General features: G+C 42.3%; 1 long non-coding RNA gene and 1 pseudogene across 1 annotated transcript; both read right to left on the bottom strand.

The window, feature by feature from the left end:
• Positions 1-328: 328 nt before the first annotated feature.
• On the bottom strand, positions 329-18,641 carry LOC112648187 (60S ribosomal protein L7-like; annotated as a pseudogene).
• On the bottom strand, positions 5,470-11,776 carry LOC112647901 (uncharacterized). The gene is made up of 3 exons (XR_003128559.2): positions 11,396-11,776; positions 5,998-6,135; positions 5,470-5,901 (listed from the first exon to the last, which is right to left on the bottom strand). It is a non-coding gene; the product is annotated as an uncharacterized LOC112647901 (long non-coding RNA).
• Positions 18,642-20,252: the final 1,611 nt, after the last annotated feature.

Here is a 20,252-nt window from a genome sequence, read left to right as displayed (position 1 = left end):
ACAGGGAGGAGCATAGCAAGTACAAGGCAATTAAAAGAGTCCAGAACAGATGGAGGAGAAGGAAATAAAGTGATATTTTAGATGAAGTTAGAGAGCCAGGCAGGGGCTAAATCATGTAGAACCTGGAAAGCCACATTAAGTAAGGAGTTTGGTCTTTATCTTTTTTTTTTTTTTTTTTTTTAGATTTTTTAATTTTTTCATGAGAGACAGAGAGAGGGAGGCAGAGACATAGGCAGAGGGAGAAGCAGGCTCCCTGCAGCGAGCCTGATGCAGGACTTGATCCCAGCACCCCAGGATCACTTCCCAAGCCAAAGGCAGATGCTCAACTTCTGAGCCACCCAGGCGCCCCGAGTTTGGTCTTTATCTTAAGAATGATGTTTTAACTCCCCAGGCCGTTGAGACTCCCAAAATTCCTGTCCTGCTTCTTGGTCTCTCAGCCGGACTCAGAACTTGAGGTACAACAGAATCAATGAGAGGGTTTGTTACAGGAGATTTCTGAGTCTTTCCCAATTATTTGTAGTTCTAACAAGAGAACTACAAGACCTACTGCTTCCTCAGTGCCCACACTTTGAGAACCACCGTTTCGGGAGAAAGGCAGCTTTAAATGGGCTTCCTTCCTCTCTGGGATGTCGGCAGCATGATTTCTCACTGCCTTGGTAGCTTCCCAATGTCCTTAAACTAATGTTTCTTTTCATGTGTTGTGTATGGTCAGAGAGAGGGCTGTTCTGAGCCACCTACTCTGCTGTTGCCAGAAGAAAATCTTCCAAACTAACAATGACGGCTAATACTTACAGAGAAAGTATTGTGTGTCACACTGTGGCTGGCATGGCTGTTGATTGTACAACTCTAGGGGGCATGATTCACACCGTGTTTTAGATGACTGGCGGCACAATATTGGTTGAGTTGTGCAGTGCAGCAGCCCGGTGTAGCTGAGTGCTGTGCCCTAAACTTCATATGTATTATTATTTCATTTATACCACAAACTTTCCGTTATCCTCAGTTGCAGATGAACAAATTGACACCTTGAATGAATCCCTTTCATTCTGTGGCTTGTCAACTGCTAAGACTATTTCTTGACATGTGGGAAACAAAGTTTGCACGAAGCCTTTGAACTTCCCACTATACCGATCTGTAAAATGGGCACAATAGTATTGCTTCTTTGCCTCAGAGCTGAGTGAATTAATGAAGCAGCGGACTGAAACTGCTGAGAGTTTTGGGGAGAAGAGAATTAACTTTCACCATCTCTACTCTGTTCAAGAAAGTGATTTTGTGACGAGGGTATAAACACTTCCAGTTGTTAAGCAAGCAAATGAAGACAAGCACCGAAGCAGAGCGACGGCCAAGGCAGGTGTTTCAAATAGCACTGCAGAGCGATGGTAAGAGGCAGTCACTTTTCAAATGGCACCCTGCTTTAAAAAGCAACAGTTTCACCCACTGAGGCGTGTAAGAACAAGTTTCTCCGCCTCCAGTTCTCCTCCTTCCCTTAAGGACAGCAGGTGTTCAATCCATTCCTTCTTTGGTTTCTTCTCCTTCCTCGGTGACTAAATACAAAGTGCTAATTTAAAAAGTAAGGACTTGGAGAGTGCCTAGATCCTCCAAGCATTGTTATTGCATTGTTATTACAGACCTTTTACTTAGAGGTCACAGGTTCAAATCTAGGCTGAGCAGTAGTGACTGCACATCTAATGGCTGGCCATCTGTGGGCTGTTTCACGATTCACGTGAGATAAATGGATGACCTCAGCTTGCCCACCAGGATTCATCAGAATGGGCCAGCCACTGGTTGGCACTTGGCACAGAGGCCATGACCTCAATTGGTGGCTTTAACCCTCTGAGATTGCTTCCTAGAGAATGTGCACATGGGGCAAGGGAGAAAGGACATAAGTTGCTTGGGAGAGAGCAAGAGCCATTGTCTTATCTTTCTACCTTCTTGATTACAAAGGAGATGCGTCTTTTCAGACCTAGGGAAGGGATTGACTTCCTGGTTTGTCAGGACTTTATCCAGCAGAGGAGAGCAGACAGTTACCCGTGGTAAATGATGCAGGTGATGTACAGAGGAACACAGTTCTTGCTTTCTTGACTAAAAAGAGGAGTTGGACTGGAGAACACTCAGAAAGGGATATGACAGGGAAGAATAGGCAGGAAGCTCTAGAAAGGTAGAGACCTCCATTTCTTCTTTGCACATGGAAACAATCATGTAAGCCTCGGAGGCCCAGAGAAGCAAGCAGTAGGATGTCCTGTTGCTTCTCTTTTGCCTGATTGTCTCCCAGCTGGATCCATGCTCCCTGTAGCAAGGCCAGATCTCCATCTCCTGCTCTCATCATCTCCCACAGGGTCAATGTCAAAGACTAGTGTGGACACGGACACCCTCACCCTCTAGTAAGGTTATTGCCATTTCTGGGTCCAGGCAGTCCCAGACTAGTTTTGGCTCAGAAAACCAAAAAAGGGCAGTTGAGCTGTTGTTGTTATTTTCAATTTGAAAGTAGTCATTTATTAAATGATGAAATTACAAATAATAATCATGGTAAATACCTTAGGTCACCCTTCTAATAATCTTATTGATCTGGTCTTCCCTGTTGCCAGCATCTCCACCTTCTGCAAAATGGGTAGTCTTTTTCTTCATTCTCCTTCATGGAGAAGATAATTTGAAGAGCCATAAGAGGTTGTTTGCTTCTTTGAAACGTTTTCCAATAGTAGAGATCTCATGAATCCGATCCTTCGAGCAGATGATGCCATATTTACCAAGAGATCAAGTAATCAATGTGTTGCCTGTCAGGCAATTCACTTCTTGTTGATCTTGCCATAACCACGCTTGTAGATCAATTCATTCACTGACTTCAGGTTTGCCCCCCCCCCCATGCTATATATGGCTCCACAATCCTTAGCATGTTAACTGAAGTCTTGTTGAGCTGAACAAAGGTGCCACTGAAGATTTGTCGAGGGTGAAGAAGCTACAGCACCTTTTGAACCTTTGGCCTCACACCACTGATACTCTGACCTTGATGACAAATGCCAGTGTGGGTTCTGCAGGTACATAGAAGTTACCAGCTTTTCTTGCCACCCTCGCCACACGAATCTTTGTCCTGTACATTTGCCTATATTCTTTGCAGTAACGCTTTAACTTTTCACAGGTAAGCTTCCTCCTTGCCTTCTTTGGGCAAACATCTTTCTTAGACGTTTGGTCTTTCTTTAACTCTGTGAAATTCTTTTGCTTTTTCTTAAGTGTTTCTGGCACAGCAGGAACCTTCTTTTTCTTCCTTTCCATACCCTCTGTGGTTCTAGGCAGAAAAGAGGGGGAGCAGTTGAGTTTTAAGCTCCACTTGTTGTTTCCACTTGTCACATTATCCCTATTACCAAAGTCCTTGCCTGAATCCAAGGGCAATTTACTAATCACCAAGTCCTTTCCTGACCTTTGTTTGAGCCCGTGGATCTTTATCACACTGTCAATATAATATAATATGGTGGGATCTACATTGCAGTGTGTCAGCGTGTAACTGAAGCTGAGGCGGTCGTAGTCAAGAACATGGACTCTTCTGTCCAGCAGTCTGGTGGTGGAAGGGAAAGACAAAGTCATGGGGCAGGAGGCAGAGTCTGCAGGGTGGTTTGTGAGAACAAGGAAGAGTTCGTGCCTATCTTTTCAGTTTGAGAGATGGTGAAAAGGGAGAATAAAAAATGCACCAGGTAGAAGGGGAAGTCATTTCTAGCCAAGTGCCAAAGGTAGGTAGAAAGGAAAAGAATCAACCGCAAAGAAAGAAGAGGAATTCCTGGAAGTGGATCAGGGGGACATAAGGGTGCTATTATGGATATGCTTCAGATATGGAGAGGGAAACCCTGGCTCTTCATCAACGATGTGCTCTCTTTTCTTTGCACAGTAGACTCTTCACTGAGAGGTGACTGGGAACCTGAGGGATGTGCCAAAGATATGGGGGAAGGGATAGGTGGCCACACGGGGATAGAAGTAGAGGGCTGCCCTCCAGGCTGGGCTCTGGTGGATTTGCATCCTTATCTGTGTATAACTATGATCTTTAAAGCCATCCATAATGGCTTGGCTTTCAGTAATGCAGTGGGGGCCACTGCCCTATATTACAGAAGGTTTGACATGAAAATTGGAGAGAAAGCAGACCATAGAGAATTCTGCCCAATATATCATGGAATGGGAGAAAGAAAAGACCAAATGAGATTGTCGAAAAGTTTTCAAAGAACTTTACAAAAAAAGTTTTCTCTGCTTTAAGTCAAACAGCATGGAAAATAATAATATGGCGTTCAAGCTCCATGGTCTCTGTTGGGGGTGATGCTGGAAGAAAAAGAAAATGTGTTCTGTTGTTAGTCATATTTTAATTGGTCACAATGTGAGGCAAAAGTTCAAAACTAAATGCTGGAAATATCTCCCCTCTGGAACATTCAATTAAAATCTGTGGGGGGAAAAGCTTCAAAATGACAGCCAGAGAATAACAACAATAATAGCAAAAGTCCCCATTAACCTGGACTTGAGGGAGGCAGACTTGAAATGAGTCGTGTGTGTCTGTGTGTGTGTCCATGTGTGTGTGCACACAGGTGTCTGCATGTGTCTGTATGTGTGTGTTTCAGGGGCATGGGCAGGGGGCTGGAGTGGTTATCTTGCCACTTCTAGCGAAGACTCAGCCTAGCCTAGGTGTTTAGCATTATGACTCCTTCAAGGGTGTTTTGCTCTGAGTGAAAGTGTGATGTGGACAGAATTCATCTTTGTCATCTGAAATCCTGCTTTTCCATACTCTTTCTTACCCTTCGAGGTTCCTGCTTCCAACCCTTAGGAATATTGAGTATCTTCTCTCATGCCTTCACTCAAAAAGGATTTGAAATGCATTCACACTAAGGTAAAAATAACTGAAGATAGAAAAGATCAGTTACTTATCTCAGGAGTATTAGCACTTTAATAATGCAGGTCTTAGGTAAAATAAATGTTACTGAACTCTGAAATAGCATCACACGGATAGAAGCCTATTCTGCTTATTTATAAAAGGCATTTTGAGACCATCCCACACTCCTGCCAGCAAGAAGCCTATGTGGGATAGCTTATAGAATTACTTGGATCCTAGAGGGATCTTAGAAATTTTAACATGCTGTATTGATTAAGATGATGTCAAAATCACCATAATAAAAACGGGGGATTATTATAGACAAAATGATCTATGAACTCTTTAGCATTTAACATTCCATTTGACAATTTCTTTTTGTCCTCAAAGGAGAAAGTCACATGCCTTACAGGAGAGGTTCAGGTGTGCACACATGTATGAGCATGTGCACATCTGTGCCCCAAATCACTGTGCAGCACACATTCCACCCGAAGCCCCATGCACTTATGAATTCACTTGGTCCTCAAAGCCACCTCATGAAGAAGGTTCTATTATCTCAACATTACAAAAAAAAGGGAGCCAAGACAACTTGAGTGAGTTGCCCAAGTACATGCGATATGCAGATGGCGGAACTGGGATGTGAACTCATAGATTCAACAAGGGGACAATACCTGGGCTCTAACCAATCTGTAAACTGGCTTTGAAAAACTTGGGATGAACTTCACAGAAGCAGCTGTTTCTGAATAGGTGTTGAAGAATGAGTTTTTTGGGTTGGGTTGGGAAAGGTAGAGTCTCGTCAGTCTTCCACATGCATGACACAGCATGGTAGAGCTGGGGAATGCAGTAGGTCAGCAAGGAGAGCAGCATAGGAGGCACACAAAGGGTGGCCATGCATCCCCACTAGCCCATGGTGGTCTGGGTGTTCATCTCTTTTCCCGGCATAATTGCAAATGGTACTTGCTTTTACTCTCAAAAAAATCGGGGTTGGGTGATGCTTCCTGGTGCCCTCACCTACGGGGGTCTGTTCCTGTAGAACCTTGAAGGGCATGCTGCAGAGGTTGGATTTTATTCTGTGGAGTGGAAAGACATGGTTGATGGCCAGAATTGGTTGGAGAAAGGACAAGAGACATAACGGAGACCCATCCTTGTGGTACTAAAGGACTTACTTTGTAGGATTATGGAGAAAATGAAATTAAGTAGGTTGAGAACAGCATGGGATGTATCAAATGCTCAGCACATACTCAGTAAGTGGGGTCTGCAAGCTTTCAGATGGGCAGGTCCAGGGTAAAAATGGTGAATACAGCCTGAAAAATAGAATCCAAGGAGCACCTTGAGATAGTCTGGAGGTGGGGAGGTAACATGAGGTATGAAGATTTCCCTAGACCCCGATTTTGGAATTTTAAGAGTTCAGCACACTCAGCTGAGGGCTGTTACACTGGATGCTTATTCAACCTCATTCTGGCAGAAGGAGAAAAAAAAAAAGCCCAACAACTGAAAGCCCACATTTTAATGCTCACAGCTGGGAATCTGGTCAGGGTCATGTTACCAATATAAACAGCGCAAAGCCAGCAGTCTAATACTAATATCTAATAGATCGAGTATCACACATCAGCATCACACATCAAACACAGCCTGCTTTTGAAGCAGATATCAAATAATGTTTCCACTCTTGATTATGTTCCCTTTGTTCTAAGGCAGTAAAAAAGAAATGAGTGAAGAGTCCCTGGTCACATTATTTGGGGAGTTGGTAACAGCAGGCCAAACAGTGAGTAAGGAAAAATATTTATTTATTAAGCACCATCAGTGCACCAGGGACACGGTATATAACATTACATTAACCCTGCCAACAGTCTTAGGAGTAGGGATCATTATGCCCATTTTATGGGTGGAGAAGCTGTGTCCAGAGATCAAAGAGTGGACAGTTATACCAGCAGTAAGTACTAGAGCTAGGATCTAAATACAAGCACTTCATAAGAGCTGCCACATTTTTTGGTAAGGAGTATACCATCATGACATCAAAATATGTAACATGAGATAATTTCATACTTTCAGGTTCCTGACATTGGGGCTGCTTATGGCTTATCTTCAATTGTTAGGAGGGACATAGGCACCATGAATTAAAAATGTTGAGCAAGGAGCAGTGAACCCAAAGAGGAATGGCTAAGGTGGAAAATCTAGAGAAAGTCAGATAGTAAATACGTAAGTGATGAGAGCGTAATGAAGATTGGTAGTACTATGGAGAAAAATAAAACTGAAAAGGGTTAGAGAGTTTGGGAAGAAACTTGGTTTTACTTGAAATTAATAAATAGGGGCATCCCTGGGTGGCTTAGTGGTTTAGCGCCCCCTTCGGCCCAGCGCATGATCCTGGAGACCTGGGATCGAGTACCACGTCAGGCTCCCTGCATGGAGCCTGCCTCTCCCTCTGCCTGTGTCTCTGCCTCTCTCTCTCTCTCTCTTTCTCTGTGTCTCTTATGAATAAGTAAATAAAATTTTAAAAAGAAGTTAATTAATAGTAGAAACAGTAAGTGAATATATGGTGTCCCCCTGACATCTTGCAGCCCTGGAACCTCAAGGATGATATAAAGTGGGTTTGAATTCTGCTTCTTGCAAGCTGTCTGATCTTGGGCAATGTGTATAACCCTTTGTTTCCTCGGCTGTTCTGGGGAAATAACAGTATCCACCCCATGGGGTTGTTGTTAGGGTTGGATGAGGGTTAGATGAGTTCCTGCATGTCCATACTCCAAGTACTCGGCATATGTGGTATACTTTTGAAGAGCACTGGCCTTCATTGCCAGCTTCTAGGAGTGACATCAGTGGCCCACCTGCAGCTCTGGTTGTTACTTTATCATGGCTTTAGAAGTGGATGTCCCTTTGCCTCGTCATTTGTCCACATTTGGAACTCATTTGAACTTGACTTTGACTCAGAGTCTCCTCTTCCTATGTCTTTAGCTCTCTAGTTGGTTTGCTCCCCCTCTGCGTGCCATGATTATTTGGAACCCTTCTCTTCCAGCCATCCTACTTCTTACTCTGGTCTTAGAGCATCCAGGAACACATTTACACACACTTCACAAACTCTACACACATCAAACATAACTATCCCTTCCCTTCTGAGAAACCATAAGGAATCAGAAAGGAATTCCCTCAAGTTCTTGCCACTAGGTCTATAAACCCCCCTGAATCTGTCCATCTTTCTTCTTTACCCCCTGTGAAGTCCAGGCAAGTGTGCCTCGGGTTGAGGACAGTCCCCGCACTGTGCTCTGCATACCATCCTCTTACTTCTGACAAACCTTAGACTACCACTTCTGGTTTTCAACCTATTTCCTTTCCAGGATTATTCCTATATACAAGTTCAAATTTAAACATCTCCCCCATTTATCTTTGTCTTCTTGTTTTCCAATAAACAGCGCAGCATCCATGTCAATGCTTGACCTCTCCAATCTTGCCTCCACCTCAGCACTTGACCCAACTGCCCTGGCAAAGTCATCAATGACTTGCATTTTGCTAATTCCAATGGATACTGTTTGGTAGCAACCAACCTACGTGACCACTCTTTCTATCCAGAAAACATGCCTTCCTTGAAGCTGGTTTCCTGATCTTCCTCCTACTTCTCTGGTTATTACTCAGTCCTCTTTGCCAGTTCATCTGCTCCTTCAGGAAATTTTTTTTAAAGATTTTAAAAATTTATTTATGAGAGACACAGAGAGAGACAGAGACAGAGGCAGATGCAGAGGGAGAAGCAGGCTCCATGCAGGGAGCCCAATGTGGGACTTGATCCTGGGACCACAGGATCATAACCTGAGCCGAAGGCAGATGCTCAACCGCTGAGCCACGCAGGCATCCCTCACTCAGGAAATGTTTAATTTTTTATTCTGTCCACTTCTCTCTGCCTCCATGGCTACTACCTCAAGACAAAGCATTGACTTCTTCCACCTTGACTGTTCAACAGGCTTCTGAATACTCTTAATAGGACCTCTCTTCAGATGCCTGTACTTTAGTGATGACCCTCATATCTGAACTCTTTTACTAGCCTCCTTGTTCACCTAGAATAAAATACTGTCATAGTAATGATCCTCATCATGGCCCAGAAACCTCTGCATGTTCTCCATGGCCCCCTTCTTCAGTTTCATCTTGTATCCTTTGATGCATCACTTTCTGCTCCTGACACACTGGCTTCCTTCTTGTTCCTCAAGTAATCATGTTTTGTTTTGTTTTTTTCCCCAGCATCAAGACCTTTGAGTGAGCTCATCCCTTGGTCTGAATGCTTCTGTCCCATTCTTTGCTAAATTCCTGTTTATCCTTCAGGAACAGAACTTCCTTAAGAAAGTTTTCCAGAATGTCAGTGAACTAGGTTGAGTCTTTCTATTATAGGCTCTTTTGGTACCTTGTACTTCTCCTTCATAATAGTTATTATGATGGACTGCTTGTGTAGTTTGGGGTCTAACCCCTCCTCTCTGATGTTTGTAAGTCCATTAAGATGTATTCCAGCATCTCTGTTTTCCCACAGTGCTCCTAGCATCTAGAACAGTGCCTGGACCATGTGGAATAAATGAATGAGAGGAAAAATCAACTTCAGTTTTCAAAACCATTATTTCCAAGGTAGACCTGTGAAGCTGTTGTACATAATATCCAGGTACATCTAAGGGTCAAACTCAGAGCTCCTGCCTTCCCTAAGCACTTCATCATCTCAATTCCCTTTTTCCATTGGTTTCAGGACTCTATCCAGATATCTACTACCACAACCACTTCTTTAAGCCCTGTTTTGAGTATTTCCTTCCCAAACCCTCTCTGGTTCTCATCTTCTCCATTTCAGCTACTGGTGTCACCATTTCCTTTACTTCTTTAAAGTCAAAAGTAGGAAGCTGGGATCCCTGGGTGGCGCAGCGGTTTGGCGCCTGCCTTTGGCCCAGGGCGTGATCCTGGAGACCCGGGATCGAATCCCACATCGGGCTCCCGGTGCATGGAGCCTGCTTCTCCCTCTGCCTGTGTCTCTGCCTCTCTCTCTCTCTCTCTGTGACTATCATAAGTAAATAAATAAAAATTAAAAAAAAAAGATTAAAAAAAAAAGTAGGAAGCTTTAAAAAGAGCATTTAGAGTTCTTCTTTTTTTAAAAGATACTATTTATTTATTTTGAAAGAGAGAGAGAGGAGGGGGAGGGGCAGAGGCAGAGGGAGAGAAGGAATCTCAAGCATTCTCCTACTAAGGGCAGAGCCTGATGCAGGGTTTGATTGCATGACCCTAAGATCATGACCTGAGCCAAAATCAAGAATCAGAGTCTCAACTAACTGAGCCACATAGGCACGCCTAATGTTATATATATATATATATATATTTTTTTTTTTTTTTGGTTATAGAGGTATTATATGTTAGTATTATATAAGTTATATATTACAGAAGTATTATATGTTCAGAAATTTGAAAAGCGTATTTATAAAAAAAAAACAAACAAGAAAACAAAAATCACCTGTCTGACCAGCAAATTGTAACTATTTTGGTATATACTATTTCCAACTTTTTCTATGCATATACATATGTTATTTTTGAAGTGTGGCTGGGTGCTGCCTTCCTTTTTAAATTAACATTTATATTATGGGAATTTTCAAAATAGAACTATATGATTAATCCTTATTAACATGTCGTTATTTTTGTTTTATCTAATTGTCTTTATTTTTGAGTATTGTAAAACAAATATCCTATAACACTTCTGTGTGTATCTCTAACACTAAAAGCTTTTTATTTTATTTTATTTTTTACTAAAAGCTTTTTAAAACCATAACTGAACTGTCATTATCATACCTGACAAAATTAACAACAAATACTCAATTTCATCTCATTAGATGATGTTTGGTTTTCTCTGATTGTTTTAAAAATATCTTTTTACAAGTAGCCTAGTTTGAATTAGAATCCAAAATCCACGTATTGTTTATATCCACAGATTTTTTTTTTAATTTTATCTATTTATGATAGCCAGAGAGAGAGAGAGAGAGAGAGGCTGAGACATAGGCAGAGGGAGAAGCAGGCTCCATGCACCGGGAGCCTGATGTGGGATTCGATCCCGGGCCTCCAGGATCGCGCCCTGGGACAAAGGCAGGCACCAAACTGCTGCGCCACCCAGGGATCCCTATATCCACAGATTTTTAAAAAGTAGAAACATATTTTGCAACCTGCTTATAATCTACTTTTTAAATTTAAGAATATGTTATGCACATTTTCCCATATATTAAAGATTTTTCTTCACTGATTCTAATATTTATACAATATTCCGTACTTTTCATATCCAACATATTATTTTTGGACATGTAGATTATTTTCAATTATATCACCTATGAGTAAGGTTTTGATGTATATACATGAGACATGACTCATGAGAAGTAGAGAAAAACCTAGGCTCATGATGAATAAAAATAATGTTTTTGATATTGCCAATTGCTCTCCAGAGAAGGTATACCATTTACTTTCCCATAAATAGTGTATTCCTTGAAGACACTAGGTATAATTGAACAATTATCATATTTTTACCCAAATTAATAGGCAAAAATAATATCTTGGTTTTTTTATTTTGCATACCTTAGTGTGGGTATATATGGCTTCACAAGTTCAGTAGACTTTCAGATTTCTGTGGAAATGTTCCTATTCATGTTCTTTGTTCATTTTTCTAATTTGTTCTATTTTACTATTGATTTGTGAGGTTTTCTTTTTCTTTTCTTTGGTAAATTTTACTGAGGTTATGCTATGAATGTGGCAAGTCTCGTGTTTTTGGAGCTTGTTGTTTGCCCTTCTGGAATTATGTTTTATTTTACCCTGTCATACATATCCTTAGCCAACCCTAATTTATAATTTCTTAATGTGTCAATTCCTCTTTCAAATCACAATGCTGTGACTCTAACCGAACTTAATCAATAGTGCTTCCCTCTGATTTTTTTTTTAGAAGCTCCATTCTCTTTTCTAGTTCATTGTGAAGGTTGCTGCCTAATGAATATTTCTGTAGCCACTCCTCCATCCATGACTCAACAATGGCTTTTTATTGCATAGCAGATGAAACCTAAACTCCTCAGCCCAGTGTTTGCTAACATCCACAGTTTGACTTAAATTCTCTTTTCTAAATGTATTTCCAATTCATTTTGCACAAGAGCCATCCGTGGCAGCCTGAACAATGTTCTCACTCTTCCCACCAGCAACTCTTCTGATCATGTCCTTGCTCATCCTCCTTTCAAAGTTCACTGTAGTCCAAATCTTTCCATCTTCAAGTTCCGTCCTTCAGTCCAATCTACTCTGTGAAGTCTGTTGGGAGTTGCCTCAGCCCAGGGATCTCTTCTTCCTCTCTTTCCAAATACTTACAGTTAGCTCCATATGTCTTTTAGCATCTCCTAGTTGCTCAACTATTTAATTTTGGTTTTCTCAAAAAAAAAAAAAAAGTGTGATTCCTTTTTTTAAGAGCAGGTGCTGTGTCATCTTGTTTTGATTCTTCTGTGGTTCATGCACTTGACCCAGGTCTGGACATCTATTAGCACCAAATTAATGATGACTTGACTCTACAGGGGAGGATGCTGCTACTCACATGCCAAGGGCAGAACAACTGCTGAAATCATTTGCCCTGATAGTGATAAAAATGGTCACAGAACATCTATGATCTTTAACCATGCCTTCATTTTGGCTCGTTTCATACAGTTAACCATGAGCGATTGAGGTACAACTTCATTCAGCAGGAGTGGGATGGAATTTTCATTTGCATCAAAGCTAACAGACTTACTGAGAGCAATTTAGTGATCTCAGTGGATGGACTCATTGTATGGAAAAGTAACCAATGGATGGAGAGTGTCCCCATCTTAGCCAGGGATGGGAAAACATAAGATCCAATCTGTTTCTTTAAAAAAACTAAATGATAAACTCAAGATGATGTTCACAGAAACTGTATTTCCCTTGTTAGGAAAAAAAAAAAGACAGATGAGCTCAATCCTCATGTGGTACAAGTTAAACACGCAGGTGAAAAAGAGAATCCATTTGTTTATGCTCACATTGGAGGAGAACATTGAAAGTCAAAGGTGTATGTCCAGTGGTTTTTGCAAAGAGGTGCCTCCTGGGGACCATGACAATCAATGTCATTCATGGAAAGTCACTGACTTTGCTATAGAGAAGGACAAATCATCTCTCACAAGATGTGCTTTTCAAGATTCCATGAGAACTCTACTTCTGGAAATGTCTGAATTAGAACAGAATTTGAAGGAGTCTAAGTCTAAATACAGACTTAAAGTATGAGATAATTGCCCTGGCTGTGCGGCAGGTTTTCAAAGAAATTTTTCGAATGACATGTTTTATCAGAGTATATGTTGTTTTGTTCACTGATGTATCTGATGCACTTTAAAAAGTCCTTGGCAATTAGTAGGTGCCCAATAAATATTTTTTTAGTTTAGTTTAGTTAAGGTATTCTTAAATTCTTGGTCCTATGATTGGGTGGGTCCATGTGCATATGTATATCGATGTAGAGAAATAAAAAGAAAAACTATGTGCTTGCTCCCTGTGCTTTAATGTCCTGAATAATAACATATATTGATAATAATAATGGTGGTTTTCAACTTAAAAAGTCCTTTCGCCACCCATCCACTCATTCATTGGATATTTATTGGGCACCGATTATGTATCAGGCACTGTCTATATGTGCTTACAATCTAGGAAAAATAGGCAAATAAACAGACCAATACAAAACACGTGTTAGATACAGTGGTAATCAAAAGGGGCTTGGGGCACTTGGGTGGCTCAGTGGTTGAGCATCTGCCTTCAGCTCAGGTTGTGATCCTGGGGTCCTAGGATCAAGTCCCACATGAATAAATAAATGAAATCTTTAAAAAAATAAAATTAAAAAAAGGGGGGGGGGCTTAAGAAGGACAGTCATGCCAGTCACAGGGGCTCAGGGATGGTTTCCTACAGAAAATATGTGCAGGCTGGGACTGGAGGCGGGAGGTCCCACTCAAAGGACTGGCCCAGAAGGAAAAGGAAAGAGATATGCCTGCTCTAATGCCTGTCTGAAGAAGATCCTCATCCTGCTCTTCCTCAAGCATCTTCCATCACCTGCTCTCAACCAGTGGCTAGATGGAGCTGGTCTGCCATGGGATGAGTGGATCCCAAATAAACTGTTGACACCCTTGCTGATGTGGCACTCCCAGCCCTGAGCAGGTGGGGGTCACCTGATGTGTGTCATTCTTTATGTAAGCAGTCTGTCATCAACTCCCCACCAGTGTCTTGCTGAAAGCCCAGTCCAACAGCCATGGCCCTTGGGACTCTGCTGCATGCTGTGAGAAGTGCCATGGCCCCTGCCCAACCATCACTCCCTGGGCTCTGGTCACCCTGCTGCTGTCACTTCCTTAAATATAATCATTTGCTCTCTGCCACAGTCTCCTGAGTGATTGCAAGCACGCCAATGTCACTAGGAGGACTCCCATCCTTTTCTCTATTTCTGGAAGAATGGGGGAGAATGATATACTGTGTATAGCTCATTCTCCTGACCTCAAGGGGCCTGGGGTCCTTTCCTGGGCTCCTCTCCTCTTGGGGGCCAGTTGAGGCTCTCTGATTCCCTCTTGTTTCAGCTTCCATCTAGAGGAACAACTCCATGAATACTGTATGTGGGCTCTGATTTACTGTCTGTGGAATCAGGAATGTGTAATAGTGAAGGCCATTAGTTAGTAATTATTGACTCTGTGCCAAGGATTTTGCAATCATGATCTCTAATGCTGTCAATAACCCTGCAAAGTAATTATCAGTATTAGATGAGAAAACTGAGACTCAAAGAAGTTTTGTAATGTTCCCAAAGTCATAATAAGGTGTAGACTTAGGGCTCAAATTCTGGTGCATCTCTCTTCAAAGCTATGGTCTTTCTTGAATGTCATGCGACTACCCATCCACCCCATCATACTCCTAATGCCTTGTTCACCACATAATCCTCCAAATGGAAACTTCCACTTTCTATGCCATCCATCTTCCTATAGTGGCAGGAAACAGGTTTCTATCTCCAGATTGTCTCATACAGACCCTGACACACAGTGCCTACATCTCCAGGACACTGGGGCACACTCTTTCATGGTCAGCTTCTTCTCCCACCTCCTAACTCTTAGAAACAGTGACAGATTGCAGCTTTGTAGTGCCTTTAAGCCTTTGAGTTTATTATTAAATGGTTGTGATATTCTAGCCACTAGGAATGTAAAGAGACAAATCCTGCCCTCAAGTCCAGGATAAGAGCCAGACTCAAGGTCAAATAATGGCAATGTGATATCAAAAATGCAACCATTGGATTATATCTAAGTGACAGTGATGAGAGAGGCAAGGTTAAGGAGTCTGGGAGAATTTATTAGGAAGGTGATGCTTAGGTGGCCCATGAGGTATGAGTAGGAGTTTGACGGGCACAAAAGGGAGGGACAGGACATCGGAGATGGAGGGAGTTAGACTCACTCTTAGGGTCCTATCTTGGCTTGGCCAACCTCATTTGCACCTTCAAGGATAAGACATCTGGCCCCTCTAGATCTCAGTCTTTCCTTTACAGGAAAGGTATGTTGTGGAAGCTACCAACAGACTTTCAATCCTTTCTAGATGAATGTGTGATGCTACAGCAGAAAAACTTGGGGGAGTGTTCTTGTTTACTCAGATGAGCATGAAATTCCTTAGCCTTAACGCTCTCTGCAGTGGGAAGGGCATCTGCCCTTTCAAGTCTCTGGACGTCCGTTCAGTAAATGAGCTGCTTGAGTGGCAGTGGGATTGAGTCATAGCTGGCCATTGCCATTGATTCTGCACCAGGGGCACCCAGGCAACCCAGCAGCCAGTGAGGGGAAAAGAGGACAAGTTGTCTTTTCCTTTCTTCCTCTGTTACAGGGATTCTGGTAATGATGAATGTGAGAAATGCAGCAAACCAAAAGGAAGCATAATTTAATGTTTTCAAGTAAGATTTATGTATCTAATTACAAGAGTAACACATATCCTTTGTAGGAAAAGTTGAAAAGTAGCGGGGAAGAAAATAGTACTAGTCAGGTCAGTTCTTTACTAAGAACTAGTTTTGTTACTATTCTGTTCTTCATGCATGAGTTTTTGAAAACTAGACAGAGAATAATAGTGTGCTCCATATACTCTCTGTAGCCTATCTTTTTCACCTACTAGTGTGATGAAACATAGCCTGAGTACTCATCTGGTGTATTATTTTTAATGGCTTCATAATATGCTTTACACTATATGACTTATCCATGATTTATTTGAGCAGTCTTCTATCACTGAGTGTGGAGATTATTTTTGAAATTTTCTCAACTATAAACAACATTGTGATGAACATCTTGTGGCTATGTCTTTGTGCACGTAAATAATGACTCTAAATCCAGGAAGGGTGTTAATCAGGCAGACTGGATTTAGAAATAAGCCTTCTGTGAGGCTGTGTAGACAGCAGCTTTGTTTAGAAGGAGTTGCCTCCCCAGGGGTCTGGCCAACCAGAGACCTCACGGTGGGATGGTACCATCAGAGGAAGAGAGGGTCCTTAGCAATTTTTCATGGCACCAGGCTTCTGGTCAGTACTTTGGGAAATTAAAAATAGACCCCCACCCAGGCTGTATATTTGGTCTAAAGGGTACTGTGGGTGGATTCTGGAATTGGTTCTTGAGGGACAGAGCAAAGCACAGTCCTCTGGGATGTGTACACCAGGTAGAGAAAGGGCCTTGAAAGTGCTATGTGGAGAGGGATTCTCAGCAGGCCAGGCTCAGCTAGGTGACCTCAGACGTCCTTCCCATCTGGAATTCTGATGATTAGTGGAGCTGGTTTTGCAGTGTGACCAGACTCAGAACACAAACATTTAACAACTAAAGTAGCCCCTGTGGAGTTATAGACATGTCTTTCTTCTCTACACTTTCAGCCTGAAACCCACCTCTGTTCTCTCTGATGTTTGAGGTGGGCTGCGTCCCTTCCTCAGTCTCCTTGGCTATGAGAAGCTCTGTCTTCCCACAGTAACTATAGAAGCACATTCTAGAGCCCACTCTGCCCAAGTGCTAGATCTCCCTCCTAGAGTCCTGCCAGGTTGCAAAGAAAGGGATGAATTCTACACCCTGCCGCCACCATCTTTTGTTAACAGGCTTCCCATATAACTGGGACACTTAGGAGGGGTTCACAGTCTTCCTGCTTCTCTTTGGAGGCTTGATAACAGGGTCCTCAGGTTTATGGGAGGGTTTTGTTCGCTTTCACTTGGAATGAAAACATTTGGCCCCATAGGGACACAAATGAGGGTTGCTACAGGCCTGGCCTGCATTTGGCCAAAATCTCATTCAACACACATTCATTATTAGAATGGGATACATTCATCTGCCCATCAATAAAATCTTTGAAGGCAAGAATTCTTATCTAACTTGTTTACAGCTATATCTTCAGGCAGGATTAATATTTATTGAATGAATGAATGAATGAAGTACCCACTATGGCAAGGTACTGTGCTAAATGCCAGGAAAGCAACATGGTCTCATGGAAAGGCCATTGGATTTGCAGCCGTATAGTTGTGGGTTCCAATCTACATTCTGGCCTCCATTTCCTCTTCTGAAAAATGGGACTCACGATGCCCACCTCTTATGGAGGTTGCAGTGATTAAATCTGTTGGTCAGATGCCTAGCCCAGCACCAAGACGCAGCAGGTCCTGAGTCCTTATCGTGCTTCTCCTTCTGTGCATTCTGGATGGTGTGTCTCCCTGAGGACCGAGCCAGGCTGGGAAGATGCTGGAGAAGGGAGGGCTGGCTGTTTCTGTTCTGCTGTCGCTCCCCTGTACCTGGTGGAGGAAACTGGCTGTGCCTACACTAAGTCATCAATCTCTTTTCCGGCCCCACACCTGGAACTGGGAACTGGAAAGCATCCGCTCCAGCGGCAGCTGGTTCATCTTACAGCTACAGCCCAGACACACAGAGAATTCAGAAAAGAGAGGAGAAGGAGATTTTTGTCCCTCTCCATGAAAAAAGAGTGAAGCCTCACTTTTATTATGTACACTGGCACATCGGCTTGGCAACTGATGGAGTCCTTTTATGGCATTGCTTTGCATAAGACCGCATGATTCCAACTTACAGTACATCAGAGTTTGATTATATTTAAAAGTCAAACATGGAAGATGCCCATTGTCCACAGCAGAGAAGAAGGATAAGCAGCGGCATGAATCATGATTCTTTGTACACTTACATTCCCCAAACTAATTGCTTATATGCTTAAATAAAAGGCTCCACGTTGAGTACCAGTCATTAGCAAATGCAAGCTGATTACATTTCAGAAGCATGTCTGAACTTCCTAAGCCTTATATTTCACACCAGAAACCTATGCTGAAATATTTTCATGTGGTAACACTTTTGATGCAGGCAAAATAATTTAAACAAACAATTAGCCTTGAGAATAAAAGTGTACACAAAAGCACAATTAATGAATTTACTAATTGTTCTTCCCTGCTGTGGACATTGCTCAAAGTTGAATTTTAAGCTATTATATAAATATAAACTACTGTACCAAGCCACAAAACTGGATGACTCACCATCAGTCATTAACGTTGCCTTAAAAACAAACTTGAGCTCTTGGAGAGAAAATGTGTTCACCTAGGCAGACATTATTTTGAAAATAAAGCAAGTCTTAGATGATAAACTGTTCTTTGAGTCTTTGGGAAAAACACACACACACACACACACACACAAGAGATTTGTGGGTTTTAATGCCCCATATAAAGATCAGACAGGCAATATTTACCTTATTTGAAATTCTCCATTAGCTGAATAGGAATGAATTTGGTCTGTCCTGCCCATGTGGTCAAGTGAGTCTGCCGTCCCTCTCCCTCACGTTTCTGACTGAAATGGAATCAAAATGTGAACTCAAGTGCCTTTTGTGTTTGATATTCTCTATATGAGATCGGAGGCAGCGTCTTCCTCCTCCCCATCTTTTCCTTTTCAAAATCATCTTTTCCTTCTCCTTTAATTCCCAGAGAAACAATGTTTTCTAGATTTGCCTCGAAGGCTGCAAGCTCTAGAAACTGTAAAACAGAGGTTGTTCTCATGTTTTCCCAGCCCGGGAACAAAAGTGGGAGAAAGGAACAGAGGGATATGAGAGGGTTAGATAAACTCTGGCAGAACTGGTGGTGTTGCCTTAACCAGAACAATGACAACAACAAAAAGATCTTTGTGTCCTTTGGGTAGTTGTTTTTAAATACTGTTTCAAAAGACTGTTATTACTAATTTTTAGATTTTGTATTAAAGAACATGACAGCAATCACTTATAAATAATGCGCTTTAAAGTACACCTACTTGTATAAAAAATTGATCATTTATATCTCAGACTTTGGCGTGTTAAGGGACTGCATATGGCTTCACATCCATTTCTAAAGTGGAACATTCAGACACCCATCCCTCGGTGGAGTTTTCTTTCTTTTCATTGACACGCTATAATGTGATTGATTGATCTACAATATTGTGGTTCGATCTCTATAGGGACAACTGCAAATAATAAGAAGCTCTAGGATTCTGGAAGAGCTCACAGTGATAGGATATTCTATGGGCGAGAAAGGGATGTGAATGGTTTAACACTGGGGTTCAAGGGCTAAAACTTCTTTGGAAAATTGCTTTATGATATTCCACTGGATGAGAGGGCATAGAGTGTAGAAAAACAGAATGGGAGGCAAAGGAAGGGTGGTGACAACAGCGCCTCTTCTCCAGCCACACCAAATCTCCGTAGTGTCCAATGTGTCCTGGTGCTAGGACAGTGGCCTGGTCCTATGGTATGGCTAGGACAGGGAGAGAGGCAGTGTGGTGATGTTGTCTTAGGAGCATCATGAAGGATCCTCTCTGGGTGGAAACATCAGCACTGGGTGTTTTTTTTATTTTTTTTTTAAGATTGTATTTATTTATTCATGAGAGAGAGAAAGACAGAGGCAGAGACATAGGCAGAGGGAGAAGCAAACTCCCTGCAGGGACCCCAATGCGGAACTCGATCCCAGAACCCCGGGATCATGACCTGAGCTGAAGGCAGACGCTCAACTACTGAGCCACCCAGATGCCTCAACATCAGGTTTATACTGTAAAGCTCTGTCCACCTTCCCTTCCCACCCACCCCCAACCAAGCACTGAGGGGAGGAGCCTGCAGGAATAGAGGAGTGCTACAGAGGGGAGTCTCTTGCCACTCAGGTCACTTACTGGTGGTAGGTTGATGAGGTCATGATCTCTTTAAATTTGTCCAGACAACACATTTCTGATTATTTGGGTAATTTCAGCAGAAAAGAGGGCTGTGCCTATCTGTGTGGGAGGAGGCGGAGAGGGGAGGGAGAGGGCAGTGGGGGAAGGGATCTGACTTTGAGGGGACAAAGGACACAGAATAAAGATGGGAGAAGCAGGCAAGCCAAGGTATTTTTCCGTCTTTACATTTTGCCCAGGGCCATCCAAGTCCACCAGTGCAA

The sequence above is a fragment of the Canis lupus genome, chromosome 7 (genome assembly GCF_003254725.2).
Source record: "Canis lupus dingo isolate Sandy chromosome 7, ASM325472v2, whole genome shotgun sequence".
Taxonomy (NCBI): Eukaryota; Metazoa; Chordata; class Mammalia; order Carnivora; family Canidae; genus Canis; species Canis lupus.
Note: the sequence above shows the minus strand (reverse complement) of the source record. Positions and strands in the feature narration are given on the sequence as shown.